At 40.1% G+C, this 14,131-nt stretch overlaps 1 long non-coding RNA gene across 1 annotated transcript in view; it reads right to left on the bottom strand.

Annotated features, from left to right (window-relative positions):
• Positions 1 to 11,095: 11,095 nt before the first annotated feature.
• LOC114577409 (uncharacterized) overlaps positions 11,096 to 14,131 on the bottom strand; it is a 108,581-nt gene continuing 105,545 nt past the window's right edge. Inside the window, exon 2 of the long non-coding RNA XR_003697460.2 lies at positions 11,096 to 11,950. This is a non-coding gene — a long non-coding RNA (uncharacterized LOC114577409). The remainder of the gene's footprint in view (positions 11,951 to 14,131) is intronic.

Here is a 14,131-nt window from a genome sequence, read left to right as displayed (position 1 = left end):
AGAAATTTTCCGAGTGGATACGAGAAGGATGTGATTTTTTGAAAGCTATACATTTTTTCTTAAAAATATAATTCGAATATTTCTTTGAAATTTCATCTTTTTCCTCGACTCAAAGCGAGCAATCACACACAGCAACGATCCCGATCCCAATCTCTATCCAAGATCCCGCACGCGATCACGCGGTATCTCCGAGAAAGACTCTCGACAAAATATTTGAAAGGAAATCATTCCAGCGTGATGCCTGTTCGACAAGTGGAAACAGGTGTAAATATATTCATCGACCGTTGTCCCTTCCCACAGATGGGAAACCGGCACGCGAAACCGCGTATCTCCTATATACGTATCGCAATTAACGAAAATAAATAAAAGAAGAAAAGAAATAAACGCTACTTCGCCGTACTTCTCCGCTCGCAAAATATCGCAATTTTCTCACGGTGCAACTTTTCCTCGGCTACGGAACGGAAATCAAGAGGGACACCCTCGAAGAAACGGTTTAATGACAGTGCCCAAGGAATCTAAACCGCGATTCCTCTCCACCGTACTTCGATAATGCCGGAAAACAATGAAGGAACGGTGCACGGAACGTTTCTCCTATCCTCCTCCTCCTCCTTCTTCTTCTTCTGTTGCCTGTTATACAATTACTTTCCCACTGCGACACATGGCGCGTCTCTCTCCTCTCTCGTTTTCTTTCATCGAGGGGGGAGGGGTGGACGGGGCGATCGGGAAGGGAAGAAGGCGTAGGAAGAAGAAAACCGCGCGGCCGCTCTACAATTATTACAATTACCGGTAAACTACCCGCCATTTGTTCGTTAATCGTTACGTGACGCTCGAACGACCGCATAGGCAGCATAGGCAGAAACCCTTTGACGACCGACTATTTCGCCGGCGATACGAATATTTGCGGTCGCGGGGCGAAGCTACGAGAGAGAGAGACACGATACGAAACGACAGTTCGTGATGCGAGGCAACGAGCGAGAAATAAGAAAAGTGGCCTCTTTTCATTCTTTCGCCTGGAAAAATGGTACAGAGAGGGTATATTGGAAAAATTGCGATGAAACGGAATCGTCGTATTGTATTGGCGGATGTATCTGCATGCGGAGTTGCGTGTGGAAGGAAACGGAATAAGAATATTTCAATTTTTTCAACGAGACGAAAGAAGAATCGATCGATTCGCGGTTGTTAACACGCTGAACGTTATTTGTGTACATTTTTATTTGCTTCGATTGGTAAAAGTAAAAGTTTTTAGGATTTTCGAGTGAAAATCTTTCAATCGATATCGAATTTTATTTTGAATTTTTCGCCGTTTTAGAATTCTCTTTCGTACTCATCAAAAATCGATATTTCAACCTCCTATTTTTATCGCATCGACAATGCGTTAATTGTATGATTCTAAATATTTTTCACATTAACCGATTTTTTTACATTCGTAATAAATATTACGAAGAAAGAAGATTTCTTTTATCACTCGATAAAAGTTCTCCTTTCAACTTGGCAATCCATCGATTCCCAGATTCCAAACTCGTAGAAATAAATAACGAAAAAGCGTGACGAGGAGGCAGCAAATCGGCTTCTTTGATCCCATCCCCCGAAACGAGCAATTAAGCATGCCGTTTTTTCCCACCCCCTCCCTTCCCCGAATGCAACGCTTTCCAACAATTTCGCGTCCGCGTATAATAGAGACGGAAACGAAACGAAACCAAGAGATGGAGACAAACCTTTTCAAGATTGATCATCCGTTTCCAGGTCGAACAAAGAACGACACCATATGTCTTGCTTAAACTGTGAAAAGCGTTGTTCTGTGCCTGGAGAAAATATTGAGACACGCGCCCCGACCTCCTGATCCTGTCGAGGAGGGCAGAATGTTTCCAAAACTTGGGCCCGCTCCGTGACGAATCGTTGGCCGAATCGGTCACGGCCCCTCTCCTCGACCTCTTCCTCTTTGTCATCCGTGAGGAACCGAATTTTCAGGCCGGTCTTTGTCCGCTGACTTATGTCGTCCATACGTCAAGGCCCATTGTAATAGTCGCCTCGAGCCTTCTTGTATCCTTTGATCGCTTAACTGGCTTCGCGAGATGCTTTCGACGATCGTTCGGGTCGAGTTCGATGATCGTAGCAAAGGAAATAAGAGAAAGGAAAAAAGAAGAAGAAAAAGAAGAAGAGGAAAAAAAGAGTTAGGATAGTTAATTCACGAAGAAACGGTGTCTTCTTGAATGGTGCCTCTGAAGGACGTCAACGGAATTAACAGTGAACCGATGGCTCTAATAAATCAATGTCAATTGTTGGAGACGATCGTGGTGCAAGAGATAATGACATCAATCCTTTTAAAAAAATCGAAAGAAATAAACGAGAGAAAGGAGAAAAAAAAGAAAGAAGAAGAATAGTTTACGAAGAAATAATGTATCCTCGCAACAACCTTATACAAAGTTATGAGACGTTAACCTCGGATAAAATTAAGAGAAGAAACAATCCTGCGTAGTACGAGGATAACGAAATCAATCGTTAAAAAATCGAAAAAAGTGAGTATCCACCCCGCGTCGGTCCTTCAAATTAGCTAACCGAATTGATGAGTCCAATAAATACCGGGGGCTCTCGTGCCGCAAAGAATACTGTGGATAACGAGATCAACCCTTAAAAACTGGAATACAGAGGGAAGTGGAGATAGGTATGGAAAAAGCGAGGCAATCAGCCTTATGAAAAATGGCTGCCCGTGGCGCTCGGTAACGCTTATTTATTTAGGACAATCGGGGGGACATCGTTGTGAAGCATCGAAACCGTTTTCGAACAGCGTAGTCCGGGAAAATATCAGGACGACGCCGTGAAATAAATTGGTACATCAGTCACTGGGCTGAGCGCGGACCCCGTTCCCATTGTGTCCATCCTCGATAAAAATGCTTCGTATCCTATTATTCAATTTCATTGCGTACACACGAGAGACGATATCGAAGCCGTATTCGTATCTCCTTCTCGGGGAGGAGAAGGAGGAGGGATGGAAGAGAGGAAAAAGAAAAAAAAAAGAGAGAGGAAAGAAAGAAAAGGAACGAGAAAGAAAGGAGTCGGTATTGGAGGAGAGTCAGAGGTCCAGACATAGGGACTCCCACCTTTATTGTTACAAATGACACGGCAGTCAATTCGCCTCTGACCCCATCGCGGGTGGGATCGAGCAAACAAGAAAGGACCTGTCCCTTCTACGCCCTTTCGCTTCACTCCTCGTCTTTTTTTTTCCTTTCCTTCCCTTTTCTTCTTTCTTTCTTGCTGGACATTTCGTCTTTCTTTAGATATTGGAAGGAGATATTCTAAAGTCGAATACAATTTCGAGTTAAAGAACTCGTGTCAGCGGCGATTTCGTTGGACTAATATATTGCGAATGATGTAGATTTATATCAACATCAGGTAAAATGCGAGAAGAAAACTTTTTCGTAATAATTTTAAATGATTATTAATACCACGCTCGATACCGAGAAAGTTCCCAAAGTTATAGAAATGTGTAAGTTTTCGAGGAATTTTCAAGAGATTGTCTTATTATTCTTTTCATCCCAATAATTAATAATTCTAAAAAGTTTATACACCCTTATTCGTATCCATCATTCTCATTATTCTCTCTGTCTTTGCTATTCCTTTTTCGAAGTGCATATACCTGTATGTACGTGAAAAAAACTACGGATAGCGTATGAAAATATAATAAATACGACAGCAACATAGAGATATCGTCGAAGTGTCAAATGCAGACGAACGTTCGTTCGTTTTAAAATTAGTGGATCATCGAGAATAAAGTAAAAAGTAAAAAAGCAAGGAAGGGGGGAAAAAAATGTTGGAGGATGCTTTTTATCTCGATCTGGCACGGTGGCATCGAGGCGCCACACTTATCGGGAACGGGTTTCATTCGATTTTCCGCGTGAAGACTTTCAGACAGCCGCCTGTTTGATTCCCGTTCGATGTATCGCCTTTCCGGGACCTCGCATGAATTAGCACGCGGAACTCGGTTGGCGACGGATCTTGTTACCACCACGGGAGTACCGTGAATTGCATCTGTTGTCTTGGAGAGCGTTGCGCCGAGGGGAATTCGTGAAACGGGCAAGGAAACCGATACGGGTGCCACCCGTGGGGTATCCGCCTTCGAATCTGAGAAGCGTGGTTTCAATCAACTGGCTATCCTCCACCGTGATTCGTGAATGAACGTCTGTTAATTGGCGTTTGATCGGTGAATTTGAATATCGAGAAACGAGCTGTGGTGGTGGCGGAAATTAAGCGGAAAATCTGCAGAATCTCTTTGGTTGTTCTTTATAAAATATATATATATATACGAGTTCGAAGCTTATATTAAAATCTAAATTAAAATTTTAAGTTGTTCGGAGAATTGACCGGATAATTAATAAAGAATTCTCGGTTTGAGAGCAACGTGAGTCTATTAATCAATTTTTCTATTAAAGATATGAAAAATACCTAAAAAGAATTTAAATTGTTAAGGTAATAGATAATTTGTAATGCTTTTTGTAATCGATTCTTTCCACTACAATCCAAGCAGGTGAAGTTCTACCGCAACGATCAATTTTATTATCACTGTTCAAAGTTTATATACGTAATCTATATATATATAAGAAATAACGGAGCAGGTTGTAATCAAATTGCTTTGCAGCACAAAGCGTAAAATTTTAAAAGTTTCCCCATTTCAAAATTCAATCCGAACAACGATCGTTCTTCATAATCTACTAAACTTCCAAATAAAAGGCGTCTCCCCGTCAAGAAGCTGGAACCCCTAAATCCGAGCTCGATAACAATTTTACACCTCCAATCTCGCGGAAGATGCTCACCGGCCAATCGCCGGTGACTCAGAAACCGAAGGGAGGAAGATAAACGCGTCTTTTCCTTTCGTCTTTCGATCTAAACGACGAGGTTTTTACGCGGTCGGCGCGAGAATCGCTCTTCCACGTCGAATCCGTAGGCTCCTTGCTCTTCCACGGTGGAAGGAGGAAGGACTCCCCCGTTTCCGACCCACCCCCTATTCATTTTTATTAACCGACATTTCTCCCGTAATAAAATCCCTGGGCAATCTTCATAGAATCTTTGTGAAACACGCGGTGTATCCAGTATCGTTTGACCGTTTCCCCATCGAGCAGCCACCACCCTGAAACGCGGATATAAAACCTGATGGCCGATAACAACCACTAGCGCCCCCACCCTCGTCTAACACCGCCACTGTATCCGACACAAAAGCTGTGAGTGGTTCTCGTTTTATTGGAACCATACACGGATACAGATAGAGGGTGATATCACCCTCCGATTCTGTCTCTTTCGCTCCTTTCGGACCAAGTTTCGGCATTGGAGAGGATTGGAGAGGGTGCGTGGAAGAGGGACGAGGGCACGAGCATGCCGATCAACGACGCCAGGAACGTTGAGGGGCGCTGATGGTCTGACAATATGCGATTTCCCTCTCGACTCGCTGAATTTCTTATATTCCATGTGTACATATGTATGTAGAGGGTGTTTCGAAAAGATGAGCTCGTATTTAACTGGCAGATATTGATTTAAGAATTTTGAACGGTATAAAGTGGATTTTAGATCTTTATTTATGTAAGGATATTAAAAAAAAAAAAAAATAGACGATAAATCATTTCTTGTTTCAATTTATTATTCTTTCTCTTTTTCTTTTACATAAAATCTTTTACACTTTTTAATCAAAATTCAAAATCTCAAAACATTCTCGTTCGTTTCAATTCTTCTCTCCCAATCCGGATATCTAGATCTTTTAATAGACACGTTCCACGCAAACGAATCCAAGTTCGGGAATTTTGAAATGAGTCCAATCGCTTTCAATTCTCCCGGAAATGCGAGCCAGTCTGCAGATTGAATTCGTGCATAGTCGCGATACGCCACGGAAACTACGTTTCCTCATTCGAGCGGAATTGGCGCGACTCCAGCGAGACTGGTGTTGTTTCGAATCCTCCTACTCTGTTAGGTGTGAGTCGACAGATATAGAATCGGACCGAATAACAGTTTCTGGCATCCTCTCTTGTCCCCCCTCTTTCTGGTGAACCGACAGTAAGCATCTCTGATAATACAGTAGGGATATCATGGAGAGCTCTCGATATTTATGCGCCATAAAAGTCCTGTACACGGGGAGGGCAACGTTCGAAATCAAGGGTGGTGACCGGACATCGGTTCCGGGGGAGGCCAAAACGGTCAATTCTTTGCGGCCATCCTCTTCTCTACTCCTCTCCTCCCTCTTCCGGATCGTTCCCCAGCACACTGCTTCTTTCATTTATGAGCGAAGTGACCGATTTACTTACAATGACCGGTGACAAGAAACTGCGACTATGGAGGAACAAAGTTTGGGGAAAACGTCATGATGAGGGAGAACAAACGAGAGACTTCGTAGGGATAAACCTCGCCGCTTGATTATTTATGTCGGTTGTACAACTGGTACGTATTTTTTACACGTATATAAATATAAAATATAAATAAAATATATATATTTGTTCGCTTGTATGTTTTTAGAATTTTTGCCACTGTGACAGAAAACATAAGCATATAAAAGGTAAGGATAAAAGTTAAGTAAATTTTAATATTAATAATTAGATTTAAGTAAAATGTTCATAAAAAAACAAATAACAGCTCTCCTGTTCCAAAAACATAAAAAGGAAAAAGGTAAGTATAAAGGTAAGTATAGAGGTAAGTATAAAGGTAAGTATAAAATTATATTCTCCTAATAAAAAGTCAAAAAATTCGAAAAAATTCCTGTTACCACGAAATAGACATTTGATTAGGAGAATATAATTCCACAGGAGGTGGCACGCGGAATTTTTAGTTAAAGTGTTAGTAAGTCAATTTCTGGCTAAAATTTCGACTTTTGATTAGGAGAATATAATTCCACAGGAGGTGGCGCGCGGAATTTTTAGTTAAAGTGTTAGTATGGCAATTTCTGGCTAAAATTTCGACTTTTGATTAGGAGAATATAATTCCACAGGAGGTGGCACGCGGAATTTTTAGTTAAAGTGTTAGTAAGTCAATTTCTGGCTAAAATTTCGACTTTTGATTAGGAGAATATAATTCCACAGGAGGTGGCACGCGGAATTTTTAGTTAAAGTGTTAGTATGGCAATTTCTGGCTAAAATTTCGACTTTTGATTAGGAGAATATAATTCCACAGGAGGTGGCACGCGGAATTTTTAGTTAAAGTGTTAGTATGGCAATTTCTGGCTAAAATTTCGACTTTTGATTAGGAGAATATAATTCCACAGGAGGTGGCACGCGGAATTTTTAGTTAAAGTGTTAGTAAGTCAATTTCTGGCTAAAATTTCGACTTTTGATTAGGAGAATATAATTCCACAGGAGGTGGCACGCGGAATTTTAGTTAAAGTGTTAGTAAGTCAATTTCTGGCTAAAATTTCGACTTTTGATTAGGAGAATATAATTCCACAGGAGGTGGCACGCGGAATTTTTAGTTAAAGTGTTAGTAAGTCAATTTCTGGCTAAAATTTCGACTTTTGATTAGGAGAATATAATTCCACAGGAGGTGGCACGCGGAATTTTTAGTTAAAGTGTTAGTATGGCAATTTCTGGCTAAAATTTCGACTTTTGATTAGGAGAATATAATTCCACAGGAGGTGGCACGCGGAATTTTTAGTTAAAGTGTTAGTATGGCAATTTCTGGCTAAAATTTCGACTTTTGGTTAGGAGAATATAATTCCACAGGAGGTGGCACGCGGAATTTTTAGTTAAAGTGTTAGTAAGTCAATTTCTGGCTAAAATTTCGACTTTTGATTAGGAGAATATAATTCCACAGGAGGTGGCACGCGGAATTTTTAGTTAAAGTGTTAGTATGGCAATTTCTGGCTAAAATTTCGACTTTCGATTAGGAGAATATAATTCCACAGGAGGTGGCACGCGGAATTTTTAGTTAAAGTGTTAGTATGGCAATTTCTGGCTAAAATTTCGACTTTTGATTAGGAGAATATAATTCCACAGGAGGTGGCACGCGGAATTTTTATTAAAAGTGTTAGTATGGCTAAAATTTCGACTTTTGATTAGGAGAATATAATTCCACAGGAGGTGGCACGCGGAATTTTTAGTTAAAGTGTTAGTAAGTCAATTTCTGGCTAAAATTTCGACTTTTGATTAGGAGAATATAATTCCACAGGAGGTGGCACGCGGAATTTTTAGTTAAAGTGTTAGTCAATCAATTTCTGGCTAAAATTTCGACTTTTGATTAGGAGAATATAATTCCACAGGAGGTGGCACGCGGAATTTTTAGTTAAAGTGTTAGTAAGTCAATTTCCGGCTAAAATTTCGACTTTTGATTAGGAGAATATAATTCCACAGGAGGTGGCACGCGGAATTTTTAGTTAAAGTGTTAGTATGGCAATTTCTGGCTAAAATTTCGACTTTTGATTAGAGAATATAATTCCACAGGAGGTGGCACGCGGAATTTTTAGTTAAAGTGTTAGTAAGTCAATTTCTGGCTAAAATTTCGACTTTTGATTAGGAGAATATAATTCCACAGGAGGTGGCACGCGGAATTTTTAGTTAAAGTGTTAGTATGGCAATTTCTGGCTAAAATTTCGACTTTTGATTAGGAGAATATAATTCCACAGGAGGTGGCACGCGGAATTTTTAGTTAAAGTGTTAGTAAGTCAATTTCTGGCTAAAATTTCGACTTTTGATTAGGAGAATATAATTCCACAGGAGGTGGCACGCGGAATTTTTAGTTAAAGTGTTAGTAAGTCAATTTCTGGCTAAAATTTCGACTTTTGATTAGGAGAATATAATTCCACAGGAGGTGGCACGCGGAATTTTTATTAAAAGTGTTAGTATGGCAATTTCTGGCTAAAATTTCGACTTTTGATTAGGAGAATATAATTCCACAGGAGGTGGCACGCGGAATTTTTAGTTAAAGTGTTAGTATGGCAATTTCTGGCTAAAATTTCGACTTTTGATTAGGAGAATATAATTCCACAGGAGGTGGCACGCGGAATTTTTATTAAAGTGTTAGTAAGTCAATTTCTGGCTAAAATTTCGACTTTTGATTAGGAGAATATAATTCCACAGGAGGTGGCACGCGGAATTTTTAGTTAAAGTGTTAGTATGGCAATTTCTGGCTAAAATTTCGACTTTTGATTAGGAGAATATAATTCCACAGGAGGTGGCACGCGGAATTTTTAGTTAAAGTGTTAGTATGGCAATTTCTGGCTAAAATTTCGACTTTTGATTAGGAGAATATAATTCCACAGGAGGTGGCACGCGGAATTTTTAGTTAAAGTGTTAGTATGGCAATTTCTGGCTAAAATTTCGACTTTTGATTAGGAGAATATAATTCCACAGGAGGTGGCACGCGGAATTTTTAGTTAAAGTGTTAGTATGGCAATTTCTGGCTAAAATTTCGACTTTTGATTAGGAGAATATAATTCCACAGGAGGTGGCACGCGGAATTTTTAGTTAAAGTGTTAGTATGGCAATTTCTGGCTAAAATTTCGACTTTTGATTAGGAGAATATAATTCCACAGGAGGTGGCACGCGGAATTTTTAGTTAAAGTGTTAGTAAGTCAATTTCTGGCTAAAATTTCGACTTTTGATTAGGAGAATATAATTCCACAGGAGGTGGCACGCGGAATTTTTAGTTAAAGTGTTAGTATGGCAATTTCTGGCTAAAATTTCGACTTTTGATTAGGAGAATATAATTCCACAGGAGGTGGCACGCGGAATTTTAGTTAAAGTGTTAGTATGGCAATTTCTGGCTAAAATTTCGACTTTTGATTAGGAGAATATAATTCCACAGGAGGTGGCACGCGGAATTTTTAGTTAAAGTGTTAGTAAGTCAATTTCTGGCTAAAATTTCGACTTTTGATTAGGAGAATATAATTCCACAGGAGGTGGCACGCGGAATTTTTAGTTAAAGTGTTAGTAAGTCAATTTCTGGCTAAAATTTCGACTTTTGATTAGGAGAATATAATTCCACAGGAGGTGGCACGCGGAATTTTTATTAAAAGTGTTAGTAAGTCAATTTCTGGCTAAAATTTCGACTTTTGATTAGGAGAATATAATTCCACAGGAGGTGGCACGCGGAATTTTTAGTTAAAGTGTTAGTATGGCAATTTCTGGCTAAAATTTCGACTTTTGATTAGGAGAATATAATTCCACAGGAGGTGGCACGCGGAATTTTTAGTTAAAGTGTTAGTAAGTCAATTTCTGGCTAAAATTTCGACTTTTGATTAGGAGAATATAATTCCACAGGAGGTGGCACGCGGAATTTTTAGTTAAAGTGTTAGTATGGCAATTTCTGGCTAAAATTTCGACTTTTGATTAGGAGAATATAATTCCACAGGAGGTGGCACGCGGAATTTTTAGTTAAAGTGTTAGTATGGCAATTTCTGGCTAAAATTTCGACTTTTGATTAGGAGAATATAATTCCACAGGAGGTGGCACGCGGAATTTTTAGTTAAAGTGTTAGTAAGTCAATTTCTGGCTAAAATTTCGACTTTTGATTAGGAGAATATAATTCCACAGGAGGTGGCACGCGGAATTTTTAGTTAAAGTGTTAGTATGGCAATTTCTGGCTAAAATTTCGACTTTTGATTAGGAGAATATAATTCCACAGGAGGTGGCACGCGGAATTTTTAGTTAAAGTGTTAGTATGGCAATTTCTGGCTAAAATTTCGACTTTTGATTAGGAGAATATAATTCCACAGGAGGTGGCACGCGGAATTTTTGGTTAAAGTGTTAGTATGGCAATTTCTGGCTAAAATTTCAACTTTTGATTATGAGGTGAAAATTTTTATAATTCTAGAGGATGTCACAAGCGGATTTTTTGAAAAATTTTTACGATATATTATATACTTACCTGTGAATTAGTTTTGTCCGTACTTACCTGTTTCTGATGTCTTTTTTAAGTATGTTTTTAATTATTTTTTTAAAAGTTTTCTTAATTCTAGATACTTAATTTTATTTTCTTACTGTTGTAACAAAAACTGCATTCTTTTTAGATAGCTTTGTATCTGAAATATCTTTATTATTTTACATCTAAATAGAAAATAGTTTTATGAGCATGATTTCATATGATCTATATGCTGATTTCATTAATTTTTTTAAATAAATGCATAGAAAAATTTTTAGGCATTTAAATAATGTTTATTCTTGATTTAAAATACAATTTCAGTCTCACTGTATACAATGTTTCGATTTACGACCGATTCTATTCACGTCAGTGGACGCACACGAACTTAGAATATATGGTGGAATAGGTCGTTCCAATTGTAAAACAGGGGCAATCCATGGAATTATCTTGAACGTGAGAAACGAGACCGGACTCGGTTTTTCACGATAAATAACGAAGAGATGGAACGTCGAGAAGAAAACGAAGAATGCTATGTGGTCGATTTCGTCAGAGGACGCATCGAATAAAACGTCGACGGTATTAAGGCCGAGAGGCGCGTGTGCGTGTCACAAGACTTGGCGAGAACCGATCTAGCGGCTTTTTTCTCGATCGCAAGACCGATCGACAACAAATTCGCGGCCGATGGCGCTTAGCCTCCTTTCAGCGACGTGTCTTCCATACCACCTTTCGACTATCCTCCGGTACGATACTTCTTCTTCGTACTTCGAGAGATTTCATTTTCATCGACTTCCCCGAAGTGTACTTGCGCCAATAAATTTCCCTGAGCTATGGTCGAGGATCTTCGACCAATTGATATCTACTCTTTGTCAATCCTCGAAAAAGATATATTTTTTATTACATATTTCTATTCCTCTTCCATTCGAGGATACAGAGCGTTCGTTAATTCTTTCAGCGTTGAGTGCTTGCTGCATGCCAATGATGATTATAGTTACTCAGCGTTAAATTCTGTACGATTATCTAAGTCATCTAATATTAAACGCTCGTTGTGCATCAACGATGACTATGATATATCCATCGATGTAGTTGCCGTGTAAGGATAGTCGTCCATAAAGATCTCGCATTAACTCTGAAACAAAAGAAAATCTAAATGTACTCGTCGCATTCGATGTCTCATCGAGTCCACGAAACGCAACCCCACGCAAGCCCACCATTCATAACCAAGAGAAATTTCCGCCATTCTTGTGTCTCCTCTAAAGTACCGACTATCTTCCATCCGACTCCCAAGGGTATCACCGCAATTCGCGGAGGAAACCTCATTTTTTTTTTTCGCATGCAAAACGTCCCTGCTCGCTCGTTGCATACGCGCGTGGAGAGGAGAGAGATCGGTCTTCTGTATGTACACGGGGCGAATTTCGTGGCTGTTGTGCGTACGGTTGCATCCGGATCCCCCATTTCCTGTGGGACTCGAGTTGGCCAATCTCGATAAAACGCGGGAGAGCAAAGAATCGGGAAAAGATCTCCTCGCCACCAGGACGAGGAGCCACAGAAATTCCCTCTTCCCCCACGTCTACCACGCTTTTTTGAAACTGGAATATTTACAGATACCTCTCCAAGATATCGCTTACACCGGCCGGGAAGTCTTTCTCGAGAAGATTGAATAAGAGGAATCGATACACGACAAACAGAGAAACTCACCACCAAGGACCTCCACCTGCTTTCCTTTCCTCTCCCTGTTTCCCCCTGTTTTTCCTATCCTTGAAACCAAACATGAGCCAGTTGAAGAGAGAGGGAGAGAGAGAGAGAGAAGACGAATGGACGAAACGGAGGGGAGGATATATACGAAAAAGGGACGAAAGGTAAAGATTTAAATGGCCTCTCGCAAAAAGCATTTAGCTATTCCCCGTGGCAAACGACCATGGCGAAATGGCGAGAGAGAGAACATATTTTAAACAGATTTCCCTCTTCCGTGCGCGATATATTTATGTGCCGTGCAACCGGCTACCACTAATATCGGGCTGTGTTCGTGTATCGACGTTACCCGCAGCTACCACCACGTCGCGACGCGACGCGACTGGGTTGCTTGCTCGAGGAGGACGTGCGTGTCCTTTCTTTCTTCCTTTTTTTCTTTTCTTCCGAGGGTTGCCGAATTTAAAAGGTTTAAAGCGATTTCCCTGGGGGTGGCGGATCGCTGCTGATCGACTGCCGACTGAGCCTCTCCTTCCGACTCGATTCGTCTCGTCTCGGTTTTTCTCGGTTCGAAAATTTCTCCATGGATAATTCCTTCGAAGATGATTCAGTTATGATGACGCTTTTTCTTTCTCCTTTTTTCATGAAAGTTATTATTTTCAGTTTGTTATGCGATTGTCTTTCACAGGTCTCGCGAAAGAAACGGATACGGACACGATCTGCAGATTATTATTTGAAATTATTGATGGAGAATTTCCTAGTTTGGATCGATCTATGGCCTATCTTTCTTTGTGGAAATTAATATTTGTTTGTACAAGTTTCTCGAAGGCAGACAAAAGGAACGATAGACCGTTTCGTAGATTACTTTTGCGGACAGAATTTCTTCTAACGCACGCGCTACCGAAATCACGACGCTTGTCGTGATAATAACTTTTACGAGTTGCCCCCTGATGAGTGGCACGAGCAGGATATTATTACCGGACATCCTGCTACAAGATTAGACGAGTTCTCTCCCATAAAATCTCCCAACAATTCGATACAAGTCCAATTTTATCCCATTTTCTCAACTATCGATCCGCAATAATAAACGTTTGAAACTCGTCCCTCCCCAATCTAGAAAAGAATATATGAAACAGTAACCAACATCCAAGAATCCTGTGAACATTTTCATCGGATTTCATTCGGAGGAAAGAAACGAAAAGGTCGTTGCGTTATTTTCGATCGTTTTGACGGAGGAAAGTTGGAAAGAACCTGTTCTTTAAGAGGACTAAAAAGAGGAGGGGGAGGAGACGAACGCCTTTTCTAATGGAATTAATGTGCTCCTTATAACCCGCCCGGAGCGCAAGATTTACCTTTCATCCCCGGGAATATGTGATCAGGGTATTAGTGCCTCTGTATTATTAAGAGATGAAAACTGAAAGTACCGGAGGAGAGCGGGTATATGGAAGCAAAGAAAGAAAGAAAGAAAGAAAGAAAGGAGAAAAGAAAAGAAAAGAAAAGAAAATATGAAGGAAGAGGAAAGAAGAAGTGGGAAAGACAGAGAGAGTGAACGCGAAAGTCCTCTGGCAATGGAGACGTTTCCCTGATTTCAATGCGAGGCTGATTTAAAATTCATCAGCCT

The sequence above is a fragment of the Apis cerana genome, linkage group LG2 (assembly GCF_029169275.1).
Source record: "Apis cerana isolate GH-2021 linkage group LG2, AcerK_1.0, whole genome shotgun sequence".
Taxonomy (NCBI): Eukaryota; Metazoa; Arthropoda; class Insecta; order Hymenoptera; family Apidae; genus Apis; species Apis cerana.
The sequence above is the reverse complement of the archived record's forward strand: the minus strand, read 5'-3'. Positions and strand labels throughout refer to the sequence as shown.